The 25890-nt window shown below is 39.0% G+C and overlaps 1 protein-coding gene across 1 annotated transcript in view; it reads right to left on the bottom strand.

Moving 5' to 3' along the window:
* The window catches only part of kcnj12 (potassium inwardly rectifying channel subfamily J member 12), a 28866-nt gene extending 21173 nt beyond the window's left edge, over nucleotides 1-7693 (bottom strand). The window contains exon 1 of the mRNA XM_012971170.3: nucleotides 7006-7693. The gene's annotated coding sequence lies outside the window, so the exon portion shown is untranslated. The remainder of the gene's footprint in view (nucleotides 1-7005) is intronic.
* Between the last annotated feature and the right edge of the window lie 18197 nt (nucleotides 7694-25890).

The raw sequence follows: 25890 nt of genomic DNA, 5'->3' as shown, positions 1-25890 counted from the left end.
AATCTTGAAAGAAGATACCACACTCACAGGACTTAAATTGAAAGAATATATTTATTTGGACATGAGTTTTTGAATGTACATATATAATTTTAGATAAGGTAATATATTACCCTCAGCGATTTTACTAAAAATAACTATTGTTGTTATTATTTGTATTAAAAGGTATGATACAAGAAGTAGCTAATAAATAAAAGCTATTAATAAAAGCATAGGCGTTGGTTTTAAAACACAATATTTACTGTGTTTATTACTTGGTTTAAGCATTGCAGCATATATAGAACACCATTGGACAGTATTGGAACAAGACCTCTCTAACAGTCAGGTTTACAAAAGCCATCAAGAACACAGATAAACTGCTTACAAAGCCCACCCTCAAGTCATGCATAGTGATGAGTGAATCTGTCCCGTGTCGCTTTGCTAAAAAATTTGCAAAACTGCTGAAAATTTAAACTCATTAAGAATGAATTAAGAAAAGTAGCACACGTGCGTTAATTAGCGCGCGTTGCGTCAAATACTGCACCAAAATAGTCTTTGTGACAGCATCGCGTCTAAATTAACGCAAATATCCTTTTTGTGAATCGCGCGTTGACACAAAAAATTAGACGCCATAACATTTTTAACACATGCTATAAATATCGCTCGTTTTAACGCACTTTAGTGAATCAACCCTTTTATGTTTATATAAAACCTAACTACTAGTTGATCCAGAGGAAGGCAAAAAACACCTAAAGCCTTTCTAATTTGCCTTAGAGGGAAAAATGCTTTCCTGACTCCAAGGTGGCAATTAGACCTGTCCCTGGTTTAGCTTTGTACTAAGAGCCATTTTCAATAAGCCTGTATTTTCACATTCAATAAAAAGCCATCAAACTCCTTCTTGAAGCTATCTAATGTATCTGCCAGTACAACTGATTCTGGGGAAGAATTGCACAACTTCACAGCTCTCACTGTAAAAAAACCCTTTTCAAATATTTAGATGGAACTCCCTTTTTTCTAAATGGAATGGATGCCCTCATGTCTGCTGGAAGGACCTACTAGTAAGTAAACCATTAGAGAGTTTATTATATGGTCCCCCTATATACATTACTCTTAAGCACCTGTTCTCCAGTGTAAACAACGTGGTCAGTCTTTTTGTAATAAATAACTTACTTACCAACATTTTGAGAATGGAGAGAGGGACAAAAACAAATGCTCCGCGTAGCGTGGCCAAATTTTCATGTGCATTTTTTGCACTAGCTATATGTGCTTCCTGTTGATAGGGATACATTATGTGAACTTCTTAAGATGAGCTCTTAAGGGCGCTCTTTACCTATTGTATTGGTTACTGGTTGTTATGTATGCTTGTTTGTATGTTTAATGATTGCACCCATTTATTGTACAACCCTATGGAATATGTTGTTTTTTTTAAATATGTGTTAATAAATAATATCTACGCTTATATATATAAAATTGGAATATTGCTTATGCACACCAAGAATTTCTGTAGAAATTCCTGATGTGCATCAGCATTTTTCCAATTTTGTATTATATTTCTGATTTGCACCTAGGTCAAAGTCTCATAGTGTGTGTGCCTAAGCCTTCAGCAATATATTTATGTGTATATATATATATATACACACACTAATATATATATATATTATATATATATACATGCAATTTTGGAGGGAATTAGCTATGGTAGGCAGGTATGCAGAGGATTAGGAGCATAAGAGACAAGGGGGCCGATTCACTAAAGTCCAAAAAAAGAGTGATATTTAAAGCATGCCTTAAAAATATTATCACTTCTTATATTTTGCGAGTTAATGATCAATTCACTAAAAGGACACTTGTCTGAATTAAGAAGCTATGTTATTATCATTATTTATGTTGCAATGACATATTTTTAAGCAAAAATGTAAACCATGCAATATACACGCGGTATTAGCACACACTATTATGCACGTAGCAGTTACTTTCTGAAAACTACTGTTCTGAAAATTACCATTTCCCTGAAAACTGGAGGATACTTAGATTGTAAGCTCTGCGGGGCAGGGACCTCTTTCCCACTGTGTCTCATACCACATGGCACTTATATATATATATATATATATTTACTGTATTTATTTATTATATCACTTGTCCTCCCTGTGTGTAATTTTGTATTCTGTAAGATTGTACAGCGCTGCGTACCCTTGTGGCACTTTATAAATAAAGTTATACATACATACATACATACATGCATCACTCTAGGGCAATCACATACTTGAAAAAATCCCACTGCAAACTCCATCTTGTCAGCACAGACAATCACCAGCTGCAATGTTGTTTAGTAACACCTACTCCTGGGAGGCGTTAAAGGAACAGTAACACCAAAAAATGAAAGTGTATAAAAGTAATTACAATATAATGTACTGTTGCCCTGCATTGCTACAACTGGTGTGTTTGCCTCAGAAGGACTACTATAGTTTATAAATAAGCTGCTGTGTAGCCATGGGGGCAGCCATTCAAGCTGGAAAAAAGGAGAAAAGGCACAGGTTACATAGCAGATAACTAGTAGATAAGCCCCATATAAGGGGGGTTTATCTGTTATCTGCTAAGTAACCTGTGCCTTTTCTCCTTTGAATGGCTGCCCCCATGGCTACACAGCAGCTTACTTATATAAACTATAGTAGTCTTTCTGAAGCAAACACACCAGTTGTAGCAATGCAGGGCAACAGTACATGATATTGTAATTACTTTTATACACTTTCATTTTTTAGTGTTACTGTTCCTTTAAGTTTCACAGTAATTATCGCCACACTTTATGCTTTTAACGCTTCCAATATGTCTGTGAATTATGCGTTAGTATTATTTATATTTAATAATTACCTCAATGCGATGGAAATAACGCTTTGCGATAATCAGGATTTTGCGCATGTGATATGAGTAGTAATGCATGCGAAATGACTTTGATGAATCGGTACTTAATTATCGAACACTTTTTAAAGCATAAAACTATGCATTAAGCATTAATGACCTTCAGTGAATCGGCACCAGGGACACCTAAAACATAAGTTTATTTGGGGATAACTCCTCCCAACATAAACATAACAGTTCACAGTTCATCAGCAAAAAGTTCATCAAACATGTTTATGATTTGTCCCTTCTTCAGGGCTCTCATTTTCTAGGGTAACTCTCACACACTGGAACCTTTTTCCGGGGCTTCTCACCATCCACAATGACCTTCACACATCCATGGTGACGCTCACGCTCGTGAACACTCTGGGCTACTCACTCAGCCCTGCTGTCTCTTCCCTCCTGGGATACCAGCTCACCAGCTTCTGGCACACTTAGGCTGGGTTGGGAGTCCGGACCCAGCCAGGAATCATCTTGCGACTCGATTTGAGGTGATAGTGGTGCTGTTTGTGGTCTAGTCAGGAAGGATGCAATGCTCCTCGTGGCGGGTTGCGAGTGAGTTGGCGGGCCTTTCTTATCTTTCTTGCTCTTTCTGTATGCCATAAACGTAGTGTAGGTGCTTATGGTCTACGACCTCGCTTGCGGCGTTATTTGAATGATTTTGCGCTATGATTCGTGGGGTTTTTCCGGCCCTGTGGACGGCAGCTGTCTCAATGTGCGGCCATATTGGTCAGCGCCTCACGAGCAACCCCAAATGAATTACTTGCAATAGTGACTGTCTGTGTTAAAAAAATCTCTGCCTGCTACAGATTATTAATGTTCTGATCTAGAAATTTTACAGCAGTCTCCATCCATTGTGTTCAGAACTGCCCGGGAAACCAGCAATGAGGTGAATATCAATTACTGGGGAGCAGTAGTTCTAGGAGCCAATGGCAGCAGCAGGTAAGCTATGATGACATGTAAGTAACATGCCTCTGGTTGCTCATTTAAATACCTCCCCCTCACTCACCACTTCACTAGTGCTGCACACTCTTTATCCTGGAGCCCTATAAAAGATTTTGCTTGCACTATTACTCACACTCACTATATTTCCTAATTTATCAGTGTTTTGTTTTTACACACACAGCTAACACTCTAGTACAGACACACGTGCCTTTTCCAAGTGCACACAAACGCACTTTGGTTTATTTTATTTCTTTCACAGTATCTTTCTTTGTGGGGTGTGTTTCGCTCTAAAAATATTTTTTTATTACCCTGGGTGGATAATAAATCAAGTGTATGAGGAACTGAACACCCTGTATACTTTTTTGTTCAATTTCATTTTAGTGATTCCATTGCATTATTTTTGTTCGCCATAGTTGTTGAGTAATTGTTTTTGCTCATAAAACCCTTATATTGAAGTGAGCATGTTTGATTGGTTGGGCAGGGGATGGACAAACATTTGCTTTAATAACTCTGTATAAAATGTTTTTCATAGTGAAATGGCTTCCTTTAATCGAGAAGGCAAATTGTTTATCCTTATTGGCTATATTGAGCAGTAAGGTGAGAAAAATCAACCTCTTAACTGTAAACATACTCAGCATAAAGAACATTTTAAGATGTGTATGTCTCGATACTGTTTGGTGTGCCCTTGACATTAGGTTCTTTGGTTTGCCCTTGATGTCCCAGTTTGACGCACTCTTGGGGTGGGGGAAAAAAAGTACGTGGCCTATTTCCCAACCAACATTCAGATTGCCACATGTAATACATTTTACATGTTATGTAGCGCCATTATAGCAGGAAAACCTCTTCCCTTTTATTTTGAGATTAAGGGACTGCAAGTAATATGTTTTACATCTGGCTATTCAAATGTTAGTGAAAGGGAAGTTAATTCTAGGAGATTTGTTGCCTGCAGTAGTGCAAATGTACAGCTAGGGACAAATCTCCTGGTCTGCCATAGCCCTTAGTCCCTGTCAGCCTGTCAGTGTTCCTGATGTTATGTAACAGAAAGTACCCTGAGTGATATGAACAGAGCTCTGACAGGTGGCCCTTCAGGCATAAAACACTCAAGCAAGTGTTTTGGTATTGCTAACTTGCTAAAATCCTAGTACAACAACTTTTGGTACATTAAGTTTGTATTGGAGAATATTTGTGTATTTTCACCAGGTGTATTTACATCAATAAAAATATGAAAATATGCCAATTTATGCAAAATCACATTGGTGCTCTTGAGGGCACCATTATGATTTTTCACCTAAATTAATTTTGCCAGATCCAGGCTGGTGAACTACCATTATAAAGATACAGCAGTCACTTTACCATCTAATTATTTACATCATAGTCTCCATGCAAATATCTCCATGCACATTACGCTCAGAATGGTGTAATTATATATTTAGGTAAACAAGCATTGTAGTCACAAAAATACACCTGACACCTGTGAAGATGAGAAAATTTGCACTTTAGTGCCGAAAAGTGTATTCTTTTACATCCCTTTCTTAATGTATCAGTTAAATAAACAGAATGCAACACACAAACCAGCACAAGAGTTACTACTGAACTTAGAATAATGGCTTACTCTAAAAAAAATCTGTAAAATCTCTGTACAAACATAACATACATTATTCACACAAACACATTAAAATTGATGCAAGGTGCTGAGACTGTTTTCAGCCAAATGTATTGCATCATTTACTTATGATTTTTCTATGCTGTTTTAAAAGGTTGACAAGAGGCACACAGCCTGCTAATACATTACTGGGAATATTGTCTTTGGTGAAAGACGGGGCAGAAATCTAAATAGTAAGGAAAGCTGTTGTTACCCCTCAAGCAAAGGCAATCACAACACATACTCCATTTAAACAATGAAAAACACACTGACAACTCTGGTACTGGGCAATATGTCAGTAACCTTTTTAAACATTACTTTAAAACATTACTAACCCCCTCATGACGGGAAGGTTTGAGCTTCTTTCCACTTTGCTAGAATATTATACTTTCTGCTTTAATTTGTAGAATCTATAAATTGTTCAGCAGGAAAGGTGTTCATTCTTACACCAACACAAAAAGAGGTCAGTGGTGCTGAGAATGAGAGTTACTGCTGACATTCTGAGAGATACACTGATGAAGATATAAGGTATGAGGGAGAAACTCTATTCAGTTACAGTAACAAATACAGGAGACCAGAACTGCTCAAGCAAGAAAACATAAAACTGTTGCCAAGAAAAAGGAAAGCAAACATTATAGCACTTAAGGAATAAGCACACAAATGCAAAGCAGAAAGTTATCATTGGACTAAAACAAAATAATTTACATACAACAAATAGTGTAGCAGAAAAAACACAAAAAACAAGGTATTAATTTATTGCAACATTGTACTGGTGCCATTCAATGGTTATATTGAATAAAGAAAAACATTATTTGCAGTTTCAGATGTAATTCATTTAGAATAGCATGGCGAGACTATCTGGGAGAACCAAATCTAAAGGTTCTGTCAACTATCATTTTTGTCTGACCATTGGACTGTCATTAGTATAGTACAGGTATAGAACATTTATCTTAAATCTTATCAGTTAAATTGGACTATGCAATTATATGTAGTTCCACTGGGACTCCCTATGGTCACAGAAAGAAGCTGATTAACCTATTCTGGCATCAAGTCAATAATAGATCTGCTGTAACAATCTGTCATTTTGGGTGTGTGACAGTAATGACATTTGGTCCAGCTGTTAATCTACAGCAAATGTTGGCCTAAGGGTATCAGAGATTTTTTTAATTTAAAGTATTAACCGCTAAAGCGTAACCTTATCTTTTTAATTTTTCTAGTGAAACAGACTGGACATCTAATACAGAAGTGTGCATTTTCCAGTTTAGTGTGGTTTGAAGTGGTGTTAAGAGCGACCTGGACAGCGATACCAATTTGATGTTTTTTTAATGCTGGAACAGAGATATAAAATCCTCACTAATAACAAGTTAAAATTATGTCTGTATTAAGCATCCCTTAATCCAGACATAGTTATTGCATCTGTTGTTATAGACACAAGAAAAACAGTTATATTCAAGTAAATTATTAAATATCATAGGCATTTGGTTATTATATCCACACACACACAACCATGAATGATAGGATGTTCCGATGGGCATTCCACTACTCACCTGACACATTAAGTTTGGATTTATCAGACTGTTTAAAAATCCAGGTAGTCAGTTGGATGAGAACACAAGCACCAGACATCAGGGCAGAAACACCCATTATAGTTCACAAAAGTTACTTTGGAGTTGCCGGTTTTGCCATGGAGCCCTTGGTGTTGATACATATTATTAGTTTAGATTCATTTGAAAAATTCTATTTCCTTCAGTGCAGATGTAAGGCTATGCTGTGCATACAAACTTTTTTTCTGTGGAGCATCAAATTTTCCATGCAAAACTAATGGTGCGGTTCCCTTCAGTGTTTTGTCTTCTTTTGATGATGAAGTCTGACTAGCTCTGTTCATCTGTTCCAAGCTCTTAGACTTATCCAGCTATACAGCATTGCACAGGGATACCAGGGCTCCCACGAGTCTCCACTCCCTCCTACTGCTCCTGCCGCGAACAGCAGCTAATACCTGCAATTCCCTGCATCAGCACTTTGCAACTTTGGCTTTGAGGGTCTTTAGTAATAACTTCAAATTAGGCTTGATCTTAACCCCCTTTTTTGCCCTTTCACGTTTCCTTCTGAATGCCATTTATTTTTGCTCTTTACTCTCTCTTTCTGCCTCTCTCCTCCTCTTCATCAATTTTCAGCATAGGAAATATCACATGCATGTTTTTTCAAATGAAGCTATATTTAGCATTTCAATGCCATCCTGCTCTCTGCTTTGTTCTCTCCCATCCTCCTAGATTGTCTGTTCCCCAGTCACATCATTCTTACCACTCCCACCCAGTATTAACGACACTGTCTCCTTCATCCCTGCTGCTCCCTTAATTCAGAATCTTTTCACTTCCCTGATACTGGTCACATATAACTGAAATTAAATGTGGTCATTTTCTGCCATTATCCACTAAATAGTTTTAATAGCTAGAAAAGTGAGAGAATCCTTGACTTAGATTTATATGTAAATGCCCAGATTTCAGTCTGTGAGAGTGGTAATGAACACCAGTTTTACAAATATGTTGTGACAAATATTAATAATGAACTGGTAAACATGATCAATTTTGTGAAAATAAAAGTGTTGGTTTTCTTTTAAAATCATCTGTAACCTAATCCTTGCCATACTGTGCAGTGTTAAACCTCTCTCTGCCACAGTATGATAGGTACAGCTGCCCTACTGCATAGTATCCCTTTCTTGTTTAAGTAACTAGAAATATATTCCCCCCATCTAGAGTCTTAAAACCACTTTTAATGTCTGCTAGTGTGAAAAAAATAAGTATATATATGGACAATCAGTACTGCTGCCCTTGTTTTTTAATAGTGTACTGACGGTGGAAATTAACAAAATTTTATTTCACCATAATTTCCTTTTCTTTGAAGTTCATCCACTACAAATTTGTGCTATAAAAAGTACATTGAGTCAATGCTTAGATTTTGTTTATTAGTGTGGGAATAATAGTGTGGGAAAATTAACAACAATAGGTCCTCTGTACTCACCATTATGCCCTCCCCTTTTAGCAAAACAGGGATTCTTTGTCCATATATTGCAATATACTTCAAGCTGGCCAACTAAGTCATACCCAGGCTGGCCAGACCTACACTCACTTTTATCTGATTCATTAAGAATTCTACTGCTTCAATATACATTTAGCAAAGGGACTAAGTTGTATCTCTTGCTTGCTTTCAAGGATAAAACCCCCAAATGGTTGCCCTTTTATTGGCTCCACTGGGATCACCTGACTGTAGCTTGAAAGCGTGGGAGCTAAATAATTAGTGCGTCGCTTTCTTTGACAAAAAAAAATGATACACGCGTCAACAGCTGACACGCGCATCAGAAAAAACTATGCCCACGTCAAAGAAAGCAATGCGTGGCAAATTTTATTATTGCATGGCAAAATTTTTTGCTACGCAAATTATTTTGCCCATCCCTAGTGGGAGCTACAAGCAAGTTGCAGGTAAAACTTAGTCACTTTGTATATTAAAGCATGGATGACTTTGATGTTGTTTTCCAGCTAGAAGTATATTGCAATATATGGACAAACAATCCCTGTTCTGCTTAAAGGGGGGGGGGGCATATCATGGTAGCTTAATACACAGAATGTCTTAATGTCCTATATATATATATATATATATATATACAGTATAATGGGTAAGTGCAGAGGACCTCTAAACCCAAAAAGGGACTGGGGTTGTCTACTGTCTAGAGGTTCTCTATTATTATTATTGACTTATTTCCCAGAGATTTTGTGAGGAATGGCAGATGAAGTGAACAAGGTTTTGAGCTGTATTAAAAGGGGCATAGATTCATGGGAGGAGGGTGTTATTCTTCCCCTTTACAGAGTGCTGGTAAGGCCCCATCTAGAATATGCTGTTCAGTTTTGGTCTCCAGTGCTCAAACAGGACATTCTGAATTAGAGAGGGTCCAGAGAAGGGCAACTAAGCTGGTAAAGGGTATGGAAAGTCTCAGTTATGAAGAAAGACTGGCCAAGTTGGGTCTGTTTACACTGGAGAAGAGGCGCTTAAGAGGTGACATGATAACTATGTATAAATATATAAAGGGATCATATAATAACCTTTCTAATGTTTTATTTACCAGTAGGTCCTTCCAACAGACACGAGGGCACCCACTCCGTTTAGAAGAAGGGAGGTTCCATTTAAATATTCGGAAAGGATTTTTTACTGTGAGAGCTGTAAAGTTGTGGAATTCCCTCCCCGAATCAGTCGTATTGGCTGATACATTATACAGCTTTAAAAGGGGCTGGATGGATTCTTAGCAAGTGAGGGAATACAGGGTTATGGGAGATAGCTCTTAGTACAAGTTGATCCAGGGACTGGTCCGATTGCCATCTTGGAGTCAGGAAGGAATTTTTTCCCCTCTGCAGCAAATTAGAGAGGCTTCAGATGGGGTTTTTTGCCTTCCTCTGGATCAACTAGAAGTTAGGCAGGTTATATATAGGCATTATGGTTGAACGTGATGGACGTATGTCTTTTTTCAACCCAACTTACTATGTTACTATGTAAGTGCAGACAGGCATGGTAAAGTTCACGTTTAAAAAAATGCTGACCTGCTACAGCCTAAGTCTGACCAAGCCTTATAAAGGGAGATACAGTAGAGGGTCATTGGAAAAAGAGCTACTGAGCAGCACAAACTTCTTTCAAATATTACTTTTTATGTTAATATATTCCTAGTTGCCAACAGGGTCTGGATTCACTGTTGAAACCCATCTTTTAAAATCAAGCTCTTTCTTTTAACTTCCACAGTTTTCTGCAATTTGCTTTACATATGTATATGTAAGTGTATTTTTATTTATATAGCTTTACTTACATACACGGCATTGTATTGCACGTACCATGTATTCTGAAGTATGTTTACATTTTATTAATATGTGACTTCCTAAGCTCAATTAAAAGCTAATTGTCAGAGCGCCAGAGACTTTTAGGTTTTGAAGCTGAGTGTGAGAACGATATGTATCACAACAAAAGTATTACATCAGACCATTGTTTCATAGGTCTTAGACTAATGTGCAGAGCTTAAACACAAAATAGATTTAGTTCAGGATGTGGACATGAAGAATTTCTGGCTCTATAGCTATAGAGTGAGGATTTGAAAGGAAAGGATCAGCAAATATTTGTGTGGTCATGTTATTAGAAAGGCTTTACTGTTTTCCCTGTCACACTTTAAATTACTCGTTAGAGTTAATCTGCATTGTGCGTGTTAAATCTGTTTTAGATACAGTACTTATTGGCACAAAATGATTTTGCTTTCTCAGAGTTAATAAACAAGAGTCAAATGTATGTTACCCAATTTACTTACTAAAGTGAGCAAACAATGTTTAATACTATCACTTTCCACTAGGTATACCACTGGTAAATGAAGTTTCATGAGTTCACTTTAAATAATACAGACTAATAACAGTTTAAAGGTAATTAGCAGTTGTACTTGTGTACAGCTGATTAAATTATCCTTATATAACTGAACTGAAGTATTTCTATTCTTTTTCATCATTTATCTTAAGAATCTTAATGTATACTTACCACATACATATGGCCAATATATGAAAAGCATTGATGCCAAAATATTCTTCCCATTAGCCTATTAAATGCTGATATAAATATATACTTTTAATTTTAGCCCATAGATTTCAAAATATTGTCCCTTTTGTATCCACTATAATCATGTGGGTTTTATGATTAAACTAACTGCAACTGATAAACTTAATACATCTGCTTAACCACTGTTGAACACCATCCTCTCTGTTGATGCAGAGAAGGTGTTCTACAGTAAACTGGCTTTAGATATCTCACTTTGGATAAATTTTGCCAATAGTTAATTCCAGAATTTACTTGTCAACCCAATTCAGTATTACTAATGGTACCCACTGAAGCTGCCCACATTTATCATCAAGAATTAGAATGGAGGGGTGCATATGTGGCACCACATAGAGCAGACACATCCAATGTGAGCTCCGGTAGTAGGTATTATCTACTCCTAGCCCCTGGATTATTAATACAAGCAAATATTTTTCTTGTTCATGTCTTTATTCCAGTTTATGAGTTATGTGCAGTCACCTCATGGTACTGCTATCAGTAATTCCCCAGGCATCTAGGCCTTACTCCTACTCGGATGCCTCTCATCTTTTATATGTTTGTACATGTTAGTGTTCATAATTTACACAGTGTTCAGTACTATGTGCACGCAAAGCTAAATAAAAGTTACCCTTCCGTTCCCCAGACCTGCTTTCAGAACTGCAACAATATTGGCTCCATGTGACATATCTAGCGGGCATGCCCTATAGTCATGAACTTGTGGAAAAAAATAGCAGAATTGCTCTCTCGTCTCTTACATGTAGAAATACAAGTAAACCCACAAGTGATGCTCCTTGGACATACATTAACAGGATACAATAACTCCGCACAGAAACCGATTCAACATATATGAATGGCCGCCAGGATACATATCACAGCTAGCTGGAAAAAGAGCAAAGGTACTACAAAAAATAAACTATATCAAAAAACAAAGTGAACAAAAGAATTAGAATGGAAATTGAGCCTTTATCCCAAATAATTAGAGAACATTCATTATATAAAGGCCTACAAATTCATAACATTCAGAATATTCATCATGAAATGTTGTTACCTAGATAGGCCACATTAACATATTAAAGATGTTCAGAGAAGAGGTGTTGACTGTTAAGTAGTGTGGACTCTCTGCCAAAAGCCTACTTTTAAATTAAGTTTAAGAAACTTTGTATCTTCGTCATTCAGTACAGGAGATCAAAGGGAAATGAGGGACTTTTCAATAAGAATCCAGGACTGTGGGCTGAGCTGTTAAAATTGGGACTGTCCCATGAAAATTGGGACAGCTGGGAGGTACAACACCATCATTCAGCTTACTCCAACTGAAAACAGATGATTACATAACAAATACCTCAAAAGATCTATCTCCTTCTGTTACAGTCTACTGCAGCTTGCAGTTAACACTGCAAACACTGCATAACTAAATAGAAAAAAACCTCTTAAATATTATACCCCACCCCAATATCAGAGGCACCATAATCATCTCGAAACAGCAAAATATATGTCTTTGTTTACAATAAATGCTAAAGCAAATGTGATCAATTTGGAAATTCCCTTTACATATGGTAGAGCTGCCCAAAACTTTAGCTGTTTCAGAACAAATTGAAGCATTGAAGAGTGGCTGCAGAGCTCTCACTCAATGCACAGTATGGACAAAGGGCTGCTAGACTTGTCTCTGCAATCCTTTTAAGGTTTAAGGTCCTCTATCTACCATTAATTTGTAAAGTGTAAATAGTAGAGCAAAAGCTGATACGTTCCCCAAAACAATCATATTATCTGGGCTGTAAACACTGTGCTATATTATACAGTCTGTCTGTGTGTACGCACTGTATTGCTTATCCTAGAAATTCTAGCAATAGTGCAACAAACAAAGCACAGCCTAAAAACCATAACACACAGTAGAGCACAGATGTTGCTGTGATATTACAATACATAAAATGTTTTCCATAGAGTTTAGTTAACTGGCATCTAAGTAATTTTTTGGAAAAAGAGTGCCTTCTTGGCTATATTAACCAGTTACATTTTCTAAACAGAAAGTTTTCCTCAGAAAGAAGAAAATATTTTAGAGATCTGCCTAGGGACACTTTATATCCATTGCTGTAGGTTTGCTGTAGGTTTATATATTTATTACATCAGGTCTACTCGTGTGAATATAATTTATATGCAACTTTCCATCTGCTGTTTGTGGGATATACTTTACCATAACTATTTCCTTTTGAGCTTCTCATCTTGCAACTGACTAGTCTAGGAAACATGAGATGAGATTTAAATGACAAGACTTGTCAACATGCTCTGAACGTTTAACTTGGTCCCATTTAAGAGATGAACATGCATTCAAAATGGTGAGCAATTAAATAGATGCAACGAATGTTCCATGTATTAATTACACAGGCAGCTGTTTTTTTTCATTCATAGCAGGTGCTGGAACCAGGTCTGGAACACATCCAGCCACCTGGTTCAATGCAAACTAGACCTAAGATATACCTGTTCAAAAGTTTTCTAGGAATATAATCAGTACTGCTACTGAATGTCAATATAGGGGAAGTCACTCCTATATGAGATCTTACAATACAGAAAGTTTGGATTCACTTTGAATATTTAAACTGCATCTGTGCAGTAAATGTTACCCTCTTACATATTTTACCTTTAGCCACCATTTTGTGGTGGCCTGTGTGCTCCCTCACCTGACCAGAGATAATGCAGCTGTAACTGTAAAAGGAAGAAGTGTGCGAGTAAAAGACAGAACTTTGGCTATTAATTGGCTGATTTGACCTCACATGTATGTATACAGTATATATATGTATATATATATATGTATTGGTTAGTTTGTGTGCACAGTGAATTGTATAATCTGCAGGGTGGCCCTCCTTAGTACTTAAAATGGTAATGTGGCACGGTTTTACATACTAGATGTGTAACCCCTTTTTGGCTATATAAGACCAAATCCAGCTATAAGTAGAGCATGAGGTACAGGGGACTCCACTTTCCCAGGATGGGCCTTCACAAGGTGGAAGTAATTTAATGGACTGTGTTGTATAACTACACCTCCCACTGCCAAGTGTAAGCACAAAGTTTAAATAAAGGAGTATATGGACGCCAGAATCTCTTGAAAACAAAATAACGACCAATTTATTTGTCAAAGACATAAGATGATGTAGTTGTTCAGGGTTCAGATAAAATACTCAAAGGCAATGAGGTGATTAAGCAAGGCAGACTCAACAGATGATAAATGTAGAACAGTAACTGCATCACTGTGGAGAGTGTAGTTTTTTATCCTTAGGATGTCCACCTTATTGGACTGGATCCCAAACAGGAATAGAAGATAACCTGACACCCTTGTCTCTACTGTGGTCCCTACAATAAGGCAGAGCCTGTAAAGGAGACTAATCCACTAACCTCCTAGTTGGAGCCAGAAACTGCTCTTAGTAAATAAGTCTGTCACACCTTCCTGAAAGTGCTATAATAAGAAATATAGATTGTAAGCTCTATGGGGCAGGGACCTCCTTCCTCTTGTGTCCTCGACTCTTAACTTATTGCAGCTGTATTTATCTGTATTTATTGTTATACTTTGTATTTATCTATTATCTTAACACCCTGTTTGTATTAATGTATTCTACTGTACAGCGCTGCGTACATAAGTAGCGCTTTATAAATAAAGATATACATACATACAAGAGATATTCTATGCTTGCCAGACCTCGTTTACTTCTCTAAGGCTGATGATTCCATTAGAGCAGAACACTTCTGGGGCTTGTGGATCCCAGGCTTCCTGGACCACATCTACGTAGGTCAAATGCTGCAGGCCAAGAAGAATGAGCCACCTCTTCCCAAACACTATATTAAAGTGTGGTCTAACCTATGGGCCAATAATAAAGGTATTTGTAAATACCAAATAGTTACAAGGGTCTTTGCCCAGTAACAACTAGAGAAAGGAAGTGTAGGGTTTAAAGCCATAGGGGTACATTAACCCTATGGGTTGCTACAGATGTTTTATACATATATTTTTATAGAGACCTACATTGTTTGGGGGTATAGTTTTCCTTTAACTAGGCTTACTGTACAACTGAAAAACCCTTACACTTGAATTAAGGGTTCTGGTGACTCCCATGACTAGACAGATTTTTAGACAGGCTTTTACTATGAGAAGCAGACATAGTATACAGAGGTGCAATGAATCAAGGCACAGACTTTATTGTAGCAGCTTTCACGTGGTAGCACTGGAAACCTGATTCTTCAATACACAAGAAACACTAATAAACCTCCTCTCATACACATCTATCACACACTGGGCTGCACCTCAATGATGATGGAAATTTTAAACTAGGCATGGGGGGAGGGTGCAGTGAGTAATTCTGTGGAAGATATGTTAGATAAGTTAGTGGGCATAGTAAGGAAAATGGGGAGGAGAATTGGTTGGGGGACCACAAGTTATATATGCAAAAATTTTACTCTGGTACCTGTATTAAATGTATGTACAAATGCAAAGAGTCTGACTGGTAAAATGGATGTGCTTAACCAGTTCTTTTTTTCAGTGTATATAGTAGAGGAGCCAGAGTTCCAAGACCAACCGAAAGCTGCACTGTTGGCTCAGCTCAATCTAGTCAGTGGTTGACACAGGACATGGTCCATGAAAGTTTATTCAAAAATTAATGTGATTAAGGCACCAGGCCCAGATGGAATACACCCTAAGATATTTGGAGAGCTACATTTAGTTTTAGATCAGCTTTCCTATGGACTGGAGGAAAGCTGAAATATTTTAAAATGGATTATGCGCAAATTATTTGAAGGCTAGTTAAGGACTTGCATTCAAAGTTATGTTATGGAGAATGGCACTACTGGTGGTCCTGCTGCATCCGGTGTCAATGCCTCTAATAGTAGCAGCAGTAGCAGCACAGATAGAAGCCAGATGGGGAATAGGCAAACAAGTAAGGTGGAGTCTATGAGAGGAGGGTATAGGAGTATAAGGCATCAATAGAGAGAGGAGGAGTACATTTGTGAGGAGGAGAGGAGGTTAGTCTCTGATGTCTGCAATGGGCACTTGGATATCCCTGCTTATCCATGCAACATTCATCTTTATAAATGCAAGCATATCCAAGCTGCCAGTGGATAGCCATGTTCACTTCTCGGTGACCCCGCTTGCGGCACTGAAGACATGCCCTGACAGGACACTTGCAGGGGGGGCAAGCTAGCCCCTCCAGAGCATATAGTGCCAGTTCTGGCCACTGGTCCAGCCTCGTAAACCAAAAATGATTGGGGTCATCATCAGTGCGCATGGTGTCCTGCACACTTACAGACCCTATGTAGTCAACCACCATATTCTTCAGCCACTGTTGGTGGCAACTTTGGCTGCTGACCTAGCCTGCTGCTGTCTGTTGAGGCTTGAAGAAGCTTCTTCACACATCCATGAGATTGCCACCACCTCTACCCACACAGCTTCTAGACTCCTATCTCTGCTGGATGTGTGGAATAGTGGAGGCCTGAGAAGTCTTAGACCAGGGGAATGCCTACACCAGTTTGGAGCACAGAGCCCTCTTTAAGTGACCCACGCTCCTCTCTCACTGGCTGGGTACAAGGAACTCCCCCACATTTTCCTTGTACCGTGGGTCAAGCATAGTGGCCACCCAGTAATCCTCCCGGTCTTTGATGGAGCAGATCCAGGGATTGCTCTGGAGGCATGTCTGTATATGGACAGCCATGTAGAAGAGGTGTCCCCGACCAACCTCTTCTTGACTGCCCTCTAGATGCAGAAAGTCATCTCCCCCCCCCCGCAGACAACAGCTGGGGTGGTTGGGTGGCATTGGCCCTGTTCCCCCTGCTCTGCAGGCACCAAGTGCTCCTCTCCTTCATCTTCCTCATTTCCTCCTAATCCTGCCTCCCAGCACCCTTCAAAAGCCAGGGGTATGACATCACTGACACATGCATTGTCCCTGCTAACAAAATGTGTGGCCTGCTCTCATCTGCTGCCACTGCTCTGCACTAAAATTTGCCCCCTAAGTACCATGGGCACTGTGCTCCAGCAGGTAGTTTCTGAAGGCCCAGTGTTGCTCTACAACAGCGGTTCTCAACCTGTGGGTTGGGACCCCATTGGGGGTCGAACGACCCTTTCACAGGGGTCGCCTAAGACCATCGGAAAACACGTATTTCTGATGGTCTTAGGAATAATTTTATGGTTGGGGGTCACCACAACATGAGGAACTGTATTAAAGGGCCGCGGCATTAGGAAGGTTGAGAACCACTGCTCTACAAGGTGCTCCACCATGTGCAGAGTCAAATTTCAGCTCTTCAGGAAGTGCTGCAACACAAGGCTGAGGACATGTGAGAAACAAGGCATACAGGTCAGTTAAAGCTTTGATTGGTTTCTATGAGTTACTGCACTAATGCAAATTTGTTCATCCTGTGATCAATGATCAGTAATTCTACTGTACATTAGGCAAAACAACATGCTGAAATGTGTAAAAAATTTGCGCGTGTATTTACAGTATGTGTAATGTCAGAGTGCAGGTAGTGGCATAACTACCAGGGGTGCAGGTACTTACGCCAGTGCCTGCACACTTCTTGAAGCTAGCTAGAGACCACATCAAGAATTTTTTCCACACATGCACGCTTAGAGAAGCCTAGGGAACATATGTCCGAATAGGTGCCCCTATCAAACATAATAAAAGTTACTATACATTTTCAATATAGCTATAGACTGGCTTCTAAAGGAAATAATTTGGTTTGTTTGCAATAAGTAGAAGGATAGTATGTTTTCAGCAAATATTTAGTGTTTATTCATTCAAAACAAACAAAGGGATATGAATAACAATAGCGGCTTTGTGTTTACTTCAGAGAGCGCAAAACAACACTTGCAGGGCTTGTCTCCATTGTCATATTGGGTTCTATGTCTGTGTAGCACTGGCTTGCACAAATGCGCCATTGTCCTCTTTCCTCTATAATTCTGTCAAATGCATAATTTGATAAGATAAGAACAAAAATTTAAGAAATACAATATAAAAATGTTACATGTTATTGTTAGCAGTCAGATGCATGTATTTCTCATCAGTTTAGAATGACAGAAAAACCTTTTGCCTCACATTGCCTCACAAAAATAACACCAAGATATTTTAGACAGTATTGTTTTGCGGTACAGAAAAAGAAGTTTGTTTACTCAATAATTATATATATATATTGTTATATATATATGTGTAAGTGCAAGGATTTCAAATATTCTTTTACAGGTCTTTTAATCAGATGGCTATTGATGGTTTCAATCAAGTCAGAATGACAATGTCAATGCTATTTTTAATAGCAGTTACTGGACTTTAACTAAGTTCCAGCAGAAATACACACAATGCCAAATGCAAAATCCCTGGACCATGCATTTTGTAGCATCTGATTTCCCATGATTTCCCATGTCATTAGGTACCAAGATTAGAAAATCAAACATTTTTATTGTCTTCTGAACCAGTTTGCTCAGTATGGATAGGATTATCCATGTGCCATGTAGACACCCTAAAGTAAAAATTTTGCATACATTGTTTACTGAGCTGTATGTGTGGTAACAGACTCTACAAGTTAACAGACACCAGGACACCATAAATATTTTGAAAATATACTATCTGCTGAATGCAAAATGCGTGAGTATGTGTTTTTGCACTAAATTACTAAGCTGTAATAAGATTAGTTTTTTTATTATATTTCTGAAAATGTCTTGAAACCTTTTCGTTTACAGCATCTTATGTCCCATGTAACCTTAAACAGACAGATAACACATCCTAAATGTTAAACCCACGGCCTTTTAAATAGTTTGCTACCTAATATGTATACTATTGCAAAACTATATGGCCTCTACAAGGACCAAAATGAAGATACTGTTTAGAAAAATTTCACAGGCAAAAACAAATAATCAAGAACTGCAACAAATGCAATACAGTTTCTAAAATACAATACAACCAATCAAAACAATTAAAGCCAGATTCCTTCTGATGGCACCCAGACCCCCCCCCTCCCCCGGATTGCATGGATGTGGATCCATTTAGCGCTCATACAGAGCACTAAGTACCAGGGCTGGAACTAGGGGTAGGCAGAAAAGCCACTGCAGTACCTGCCGCCAGTGCCCCCGGCAACCACGTCGCCTTGTGTGTGCGCATTGTGTGCTTGTTTGCACATGCGCGTGTTCACGGGGCACCGTGGTGAGCCAAGCCAGCCAGGTTGCCTAGGGTGCCCGCCTGGCTTGCTAAGGACAGGATGCGCTGAAGTTTTCTGTGTGTCATGTCCCTATTGCTCCTTATGGGAGCAAAGTTTAGATGCGGCTGGGTGCCATGCCGCCTCTAAATTTGTGCCACCCTAGGCCCAGGCCTCTGTGAAAACAATAAAAATATGTTTGATTTAAAAAGGTACAAACGAGTAACCAACTTTTGTTTTTCATTGGAACTAATGTACTATAGTGGCTAAAAATACAATAACTAACTAAAATGAAAAACAATCCCTAAAAAAATATACAATAGTAATAATACATTTTGATCACTGTATTAGGGCAAAAAATGCCAGTAAAAGAAAAGGTGAACAATTTGTGTGTGATTATGACATGACACCAGCCCTACAAATTTGTGTAAAATATTATCTGGACAATAAAAATATTATACAAACAAACAATATAAAAAAATAAAGTATAAAGATAAAAATAATAAAAACAATATATTTCGCCACTTGCTATATCAGCGCACGATTCAACGCACGTAACCATTACTTTCGGAAAACTACTGTTCTGAAAATTACCATTTCCCTGAAAACTGGAGGATGCATCACTCTAGGGCCAACACATACTTAAAAAAATAACACTGCAAAGTCCATGTTGTGTTGCCAAAAGCTCATGAACCACAATTTTCTTTAAGTACCGCTTGCCCCAAGTAAGTTTTAATATTCGCACAGACTAATGAGATATTTAACGCGTTTAACGCATCATGTGTGTCTGTGAATCATGCGTTAGTATTATTTCTATGGGAGAATTAACGCAATGTGAGGTAAATAGTGCGGTTTTTTGCACATGTGATATGCGTCTTAACGCATGCGAAATAATTTAGATGAATCGGGACTTAATTATCGCATGCTTTTTAACGCAAAAAAGCATGCGATAAGCTTTATCGACCTTTAGTGAATCGGCCCCTTAGTTACTCACAGGCTAGGCAAGGAAAATCACTTTGCAAAGAATAAGCAGTCTAGTGTGCATGCATGCATCTGTGTGGTAAGATACACACATCTGCATTACAACGTACACACTTCTGAGCATCATGACCTACGCACATTTGAATGCATATGTATATGTTGAACAGGAGATAAAGCATGCACCTTACATTGCCCTCGACCAAGGCGATCACTACAGGTGTCCTGAGGATAGTCAGTGCAGGTTAGTGCAGGTTCCCAGGAGTTCTATTCAGGAGAAAAACGTTTCCAGCTAATGGGATATTAAAAACAACCTCTAGAAATCCTCGGTCAAAGATTGCCTGTAACTCAGATTCTGCAGAACCAGCGACTGACACAAGTTTAGGTGGAGAGAGTTAGGAACTACAGGTTTTAATAAAGCAGAGAATGACTGTAAAATTAAATCAATTTTAGAACCTGATGGGGTTGTTCACCTTTGAGTTAACTTTTAGTATGATGTAGAGAGTAATATTCTGAGACAGTTTGCAATTGGTCCTTATTTTTTATTTGTAGTTTTTCATTATTTCAATAATTGTTAAGCAACTCTCCAATTTGGAGTTATAATAGCTGTCTGGTTGCTAGGGTCTACCAAGGAGGGGTTTGAATGAGAGACTGATATATAAATTATATAATATAAATATAATATAAATATTTGCACAAAGGCAAATTTGTTTGCACAGAGGGATACATTTTCGCATTGTGAATGATTCTTCCGTTACCAACTTTTATTACATTCCCCCTAAAAGTTACATTAAAGGTTAATCACCCCTTTAACAATAGGAAATTGTCCCAGAAATCTTTGACCACGCTTCTTAAAAGATACAGCCATCTTACTGTGCCATGTAGAAAGCCAGACTGAATCTCCTACCTTAAAGGGATTTTATTTCTAAATTACACTGTAATGTAGCAAAGAATTCACTTTACCATTTCAAATGTTATTCTTGAACCAACAAATGTATTTTTTTTTAATTGTAATATCAGTGTGTAGGCAGCCATCTCAGTAAATGCACTGAGAATGTGCCTGAGTCTGAGCTTTCAGAAGGAACCAGTGTTACACATTAGATCTGCTTTCAGATAACCTATTGTTCCTCCTACTGCCATTTAACTGGAGGAGTCCCAAGCTGGACTTGGATTTCTTACTATTAAATGCTATTCTGATATCTACCACAGGTGTCAGGGAGCTGCTTTCTTGCTATCTTGCTATTAAGGAGAGTGTTTTGTTGCTTGAAGAGTCAGTGCATCCACGGCGTAAAAGTGGAGATTTTCCACTTTATTCACAAACCTCTATCTCCACTTTTGCAAATTTGTCTTTTTAACATTTCTAGTATCTTGTCCGACATTTTAATGTCATATTTAACAGACATTTTAACCTTTTCCCGCAAGCTCATTTAACTCATGACTAGTGATGAGCAAATATTTTCAGCAGGTATAGATTTGCAGTGAAATTCTGCATTTTATCATAGGAAACGTGCAAAAATTTGCTTTTGAGCCAAATAAGGCATGGCCATGTCAACAAGGGCATGGCAGCATAAAAAACAGCATGGTTGTGTCAAAAAATGTGCGCATATCAAAAAAGTCATGTGGTACCCGCATTTCGTGAATTTTTTCTGCGTTGTTAATTTTTTGGGACAGATTCGCTCAACACTACTCATGACCATGGAAATTTGTAAATCACCCTCTACTGGGGAAATTTATAAAAGTGAAGATAGCTGTTCTTGAAGTAAAACTGGTGTATAATACTTTTTCCATATACAGAAACAAAAATCTGCTTAAATTCTGTCTTAATGCAACTTTTCAGATTTTGGTGAAAGAAAGACAGTTTAGAGATTCTTTGTGAATTTGTCTTTTAAACAACATAAAAATCGAGTGAATTTTAGTGTAACTCTTTCCCCTGAGTCAGATTAATTCTTTGCTAATCTTCTCTGCTTTGTTTCACACAATCTTCATTTCACACCTTTGTAGGTGCACAGTTGGGGGTTATCATATTAATAACCACAGAACAATAGGTGCAAAAAGCCTCATTAAAAGAAGTAAAACATTGATTAAACAAAAAAGTGTAATTTATACAATCTTATATATAAAAGTTTTTAGCTAACATTTGCATTATTATGTTAGTTTTATCTTAATAAATGAGACAATGAGGGCAGTGGCGCACAGGGCAAATCGCGTGGCAAATCTTCGTTGTTGCGGGTGACTAATCTGCCCGCAATGCCATCCCACCGGCTAGAATGTAAATCGCAGATGGGATGGCATACGCGGCATCGCAATTTGCCTAAGTCACCTGAAGTTTCCTCTCAAGTTGCCTCTGAAGTTTCCTCATACGCTGCGCCGTGTATGCCATCCCACCGGCGAATTACATTCTAGCTGGTGGTATGGCATTGCGGGGAGATTAGTCACCCGCGACAATGGAGATTTGTTGCGGTTTGTCTAATCTCCCCATGTACCCCTGCCCTAATAGTTTTTTGAGGTAATAGGGCTAATTGCGTTAATTTTTTTGCGTTAAAATAGACGCGAAAATTAACGTGCGATTCGCGCCTGCATTACCACGTGTGTTAAGTCGCACATTACATGTGTTAATTCACGGGCAATTAGCGAATAAAAAGAATACGAATGCATAATTCACAAAAGCACCTAAAGCGTTAAATGTGTTAATTAGCGCGCGAATGTGTGCGTATTTTAGCGCCTGATTGGGGGAGGCATTGGGCAGAGCAAATTTTTAATTTTTCACTTGAAAAACGAAAATGGAGTATGCTATGGGGTTTCTGCTTGACAGGGAGGAGGAACGTCAAGACCCCCAGCCTTCCCGAGTTATGCGGCCTTGTTTTTTTAGGGAAAGGGCCACATTAGAGGGCTTAAGCAAGGATGAAGTGGTCAGGCGCTACAGGCTCAATAGGGTGGCAATATCCAGCCTGTATGAGCAGCTTGAGCCTTCCCTGCATCCACTGACTCGCAGAAGCCGTGCTGTCCCCGGGATGGTCAAACTGCTGTGCTCCCTGCACTTTTTGGCCACTGGCAGTTTCCAGAGGGTTTGGGGGGTTTACGGGGGGGCGTCACAGCCCACCTTTTTGTGGTGCCTTGGCCAGGTCCTGGATGCCATACGCTCAGTGACCAGGCCAACAGAGCCACTTTTTGCCTTTTGAGCTCTACCCGCTCCTCTTGCAGGCTCAACAAGGCAGCCTCATGTTGTGCTTTCCTCCCCTCGCTGGCCTGATGGAGGCTCAACATGTCAGCCTCGTCTTGGTCCTTCCGTGCCTCGCTGGCCTGCTGGAGGCTTAGCATTGGCGACTTGTGTGCGGCTTGCCGTGCCTGACCTGCATTGTAGGCGTTAGTGGCCACACACAAGTCGACGCATCAGATCCATTATGCGCATCAAGGCTTTGTGATGCCTAACTAGGGATTTGTGGAACCTATCTTTCTCAGGTTCCTGGGGGGCCACGTTCTCTCCTCTGGCCTGGGTTGGGAGCTGCTGCTGGGGAATGTTGGCCAGCTCAGCTGAGAAGAAGGCCACATCACTGCCACCTACATGTGACCCTCTATCACTTTCCTCCCCTCTAAACGTATCCCCTCCAATTGCAGGATCGCACCGTGGGGAGTGGAGCACAGAAGAGGAGCGTCCACCTTTTGGAAAAAAGAAAAAAAGACTTTATTTAATTTTTTTGTTATTATGTTCATGATGCCAGACAAACTTCATGGACAATAATGATTGTCATGATTATCACCTATGTTATTAGCAATACACTGCACTTCTAGAATTGAAACAGCTGCAATATACACGGACACAATTCACTATTATGCCTCTGCACAAGCCTAACACAAAACACAGGTCTAACGAAATTTGTTAACAAAAATACCTGGAATGGGAGCAGAAGACGATTGTCTGCGTCTGCTCGTGCCAGGTGGTGTTAAGGATGAATCTGTTAGGGAAAACATTGTTTTACATTAATATTAAGCTTCCCTGCAAGAGTAAATACACTTGTATTAATGTCATTACACCTACCTTGGCCAACATTCCTACTATTGAAGTCTATAGGAAAAAACTGAAAATGAATTGGGAGAAAAGTTTTGTCTCTTCAAATTGAATCTCATCCATGAGTTTTCATATGATGAGCCATGAGATAACTTTTTCTAACTATATTGAATCTGGCCCAAAATCGAAAACTGTCTGTTTAAAAGATAAATTCACAAAAGTTGGGATAAAGGTTTGAGAATTCCCTTATAACCACTTTTGTAAAATATGCCATAGCCATGCTTACCTGAAGTGCCTTAACCATCAAGTAAACAGTAGAGCTAAAAAAGTGAACATTTGATATCAGACCCCCCAACACAAATTAAAGGGACATATGCAAGGCCAGAACTAGGGGTATACAGATGAGGCAACTGCCAAGGGTGCATTAATGGGGGGCAGTAGGCAGGTACCTCTCCTGCCCACTCCTGGCCTGTGTTGTCTTGCCCCTGGTGTCGCTTGTTGCCATGTGCTCTCCCCCACAATGTCATTGCACATGCAATGCCTTGGGCTCCCAGCCAGAATGGTCCACCTCTGGACATATGTCTAAACTGGGCCAATGATATGCTATCTGATTTATGCTGTACTGTATGTTTTAAGGTGATCCAGAAAGACCTTAATAGATCAACAGAAAGTTGCTTTTAAAAAATGTAACAATTTGATAAACATTTCAGCTCCAGGTAAGATGGGTCCCCACAAAGAACTGTCTATTGATAATGGAAAACAATAGAAGACTTGTAGGAATGTAGAAATTTTGGACAAATAGATGTTTAACAGATGGTGAATAAATATTAATTACATGGACCATAAAGGATTTTCCATACATGTTGCAACATGGGTGTAGCCTTGCCGGATTGACCCGCAATGGAAGGGGGGCCACTGTGCTAAGGAAGAGAATGGTTAAGAGGCTGGAGGAGTGTTTAAACTAGACAAAGGGGGGGGTGAGCTAGAGTTTTATGGGAAAGCTAGTGTAGACGGGGCAGCGGGACTAGCAAAGGGTCATGGGGGAGGAGTGAGGGGAGCATATAGTTTATCAGATAAGGAGCTTCCATTGTTACAATATTCACCTTAGCTCTAACTCTCCATTAGCTAATGTAAACATCAGAGAGAGAAGTAGTAATCTCCGCTGCATGCTGGCTAATGCGCGAAGCTTGTTGAGTAAATTAGGGGAGCTGCAGGCTATTGCATGTATTGAAAATTGTTATTCAGTTGGTATCACTGGTGGGATGAAAAATGTGACTGGGCCGTGAATTTAAATGGTTACACACTTTTTAGGAGGGACAGAAAGTTTAAAAAGGGTGGAGGGGTTTGGTTTATTTAAAGTCGGATTTAAAGCCATGTAGTAAAGACATTACCAATGAAAATGTTGAATCTCTTTGGGTAGAAACTTCAGCAGGGTTAAAGGTTACAAAGAAAATGATCATTGGTGTATGCTATAAACCACCCCGTATAGATGAGGGGGATGAGACCCAGCTACTGTTGCAAATGGAGGAGGCTTCACAACTGGGTCAAGTTGTTATGATGGGGAACTTAAATTATCCAGACATTGACTGGAGTAATGGGGTGGCTAAGTCAGAAAAAGCTAGTAGGCTTGTAGATATGCTAAATGACAACTTTTTATTTCAGGCGGTTCAAGAACCTACTAGGAATG

Source organism: Xenopus tropicalis, chromosome 9 (assembly GCF_000004195.4).
Source record: "Xenopus tropicalis strain Nigerian chromosome 9, UCB_Xtro_10.0, whole genome shotgun sequence".
NCBI lineage: Eukaryota > Metazoa > Chordata > Amphibia > Anura > Pipidae > Xenopus > Xenopus tropicalis.
This window is presented reverse-complemented; position numbering and strand designations above follow the sequence as displayed.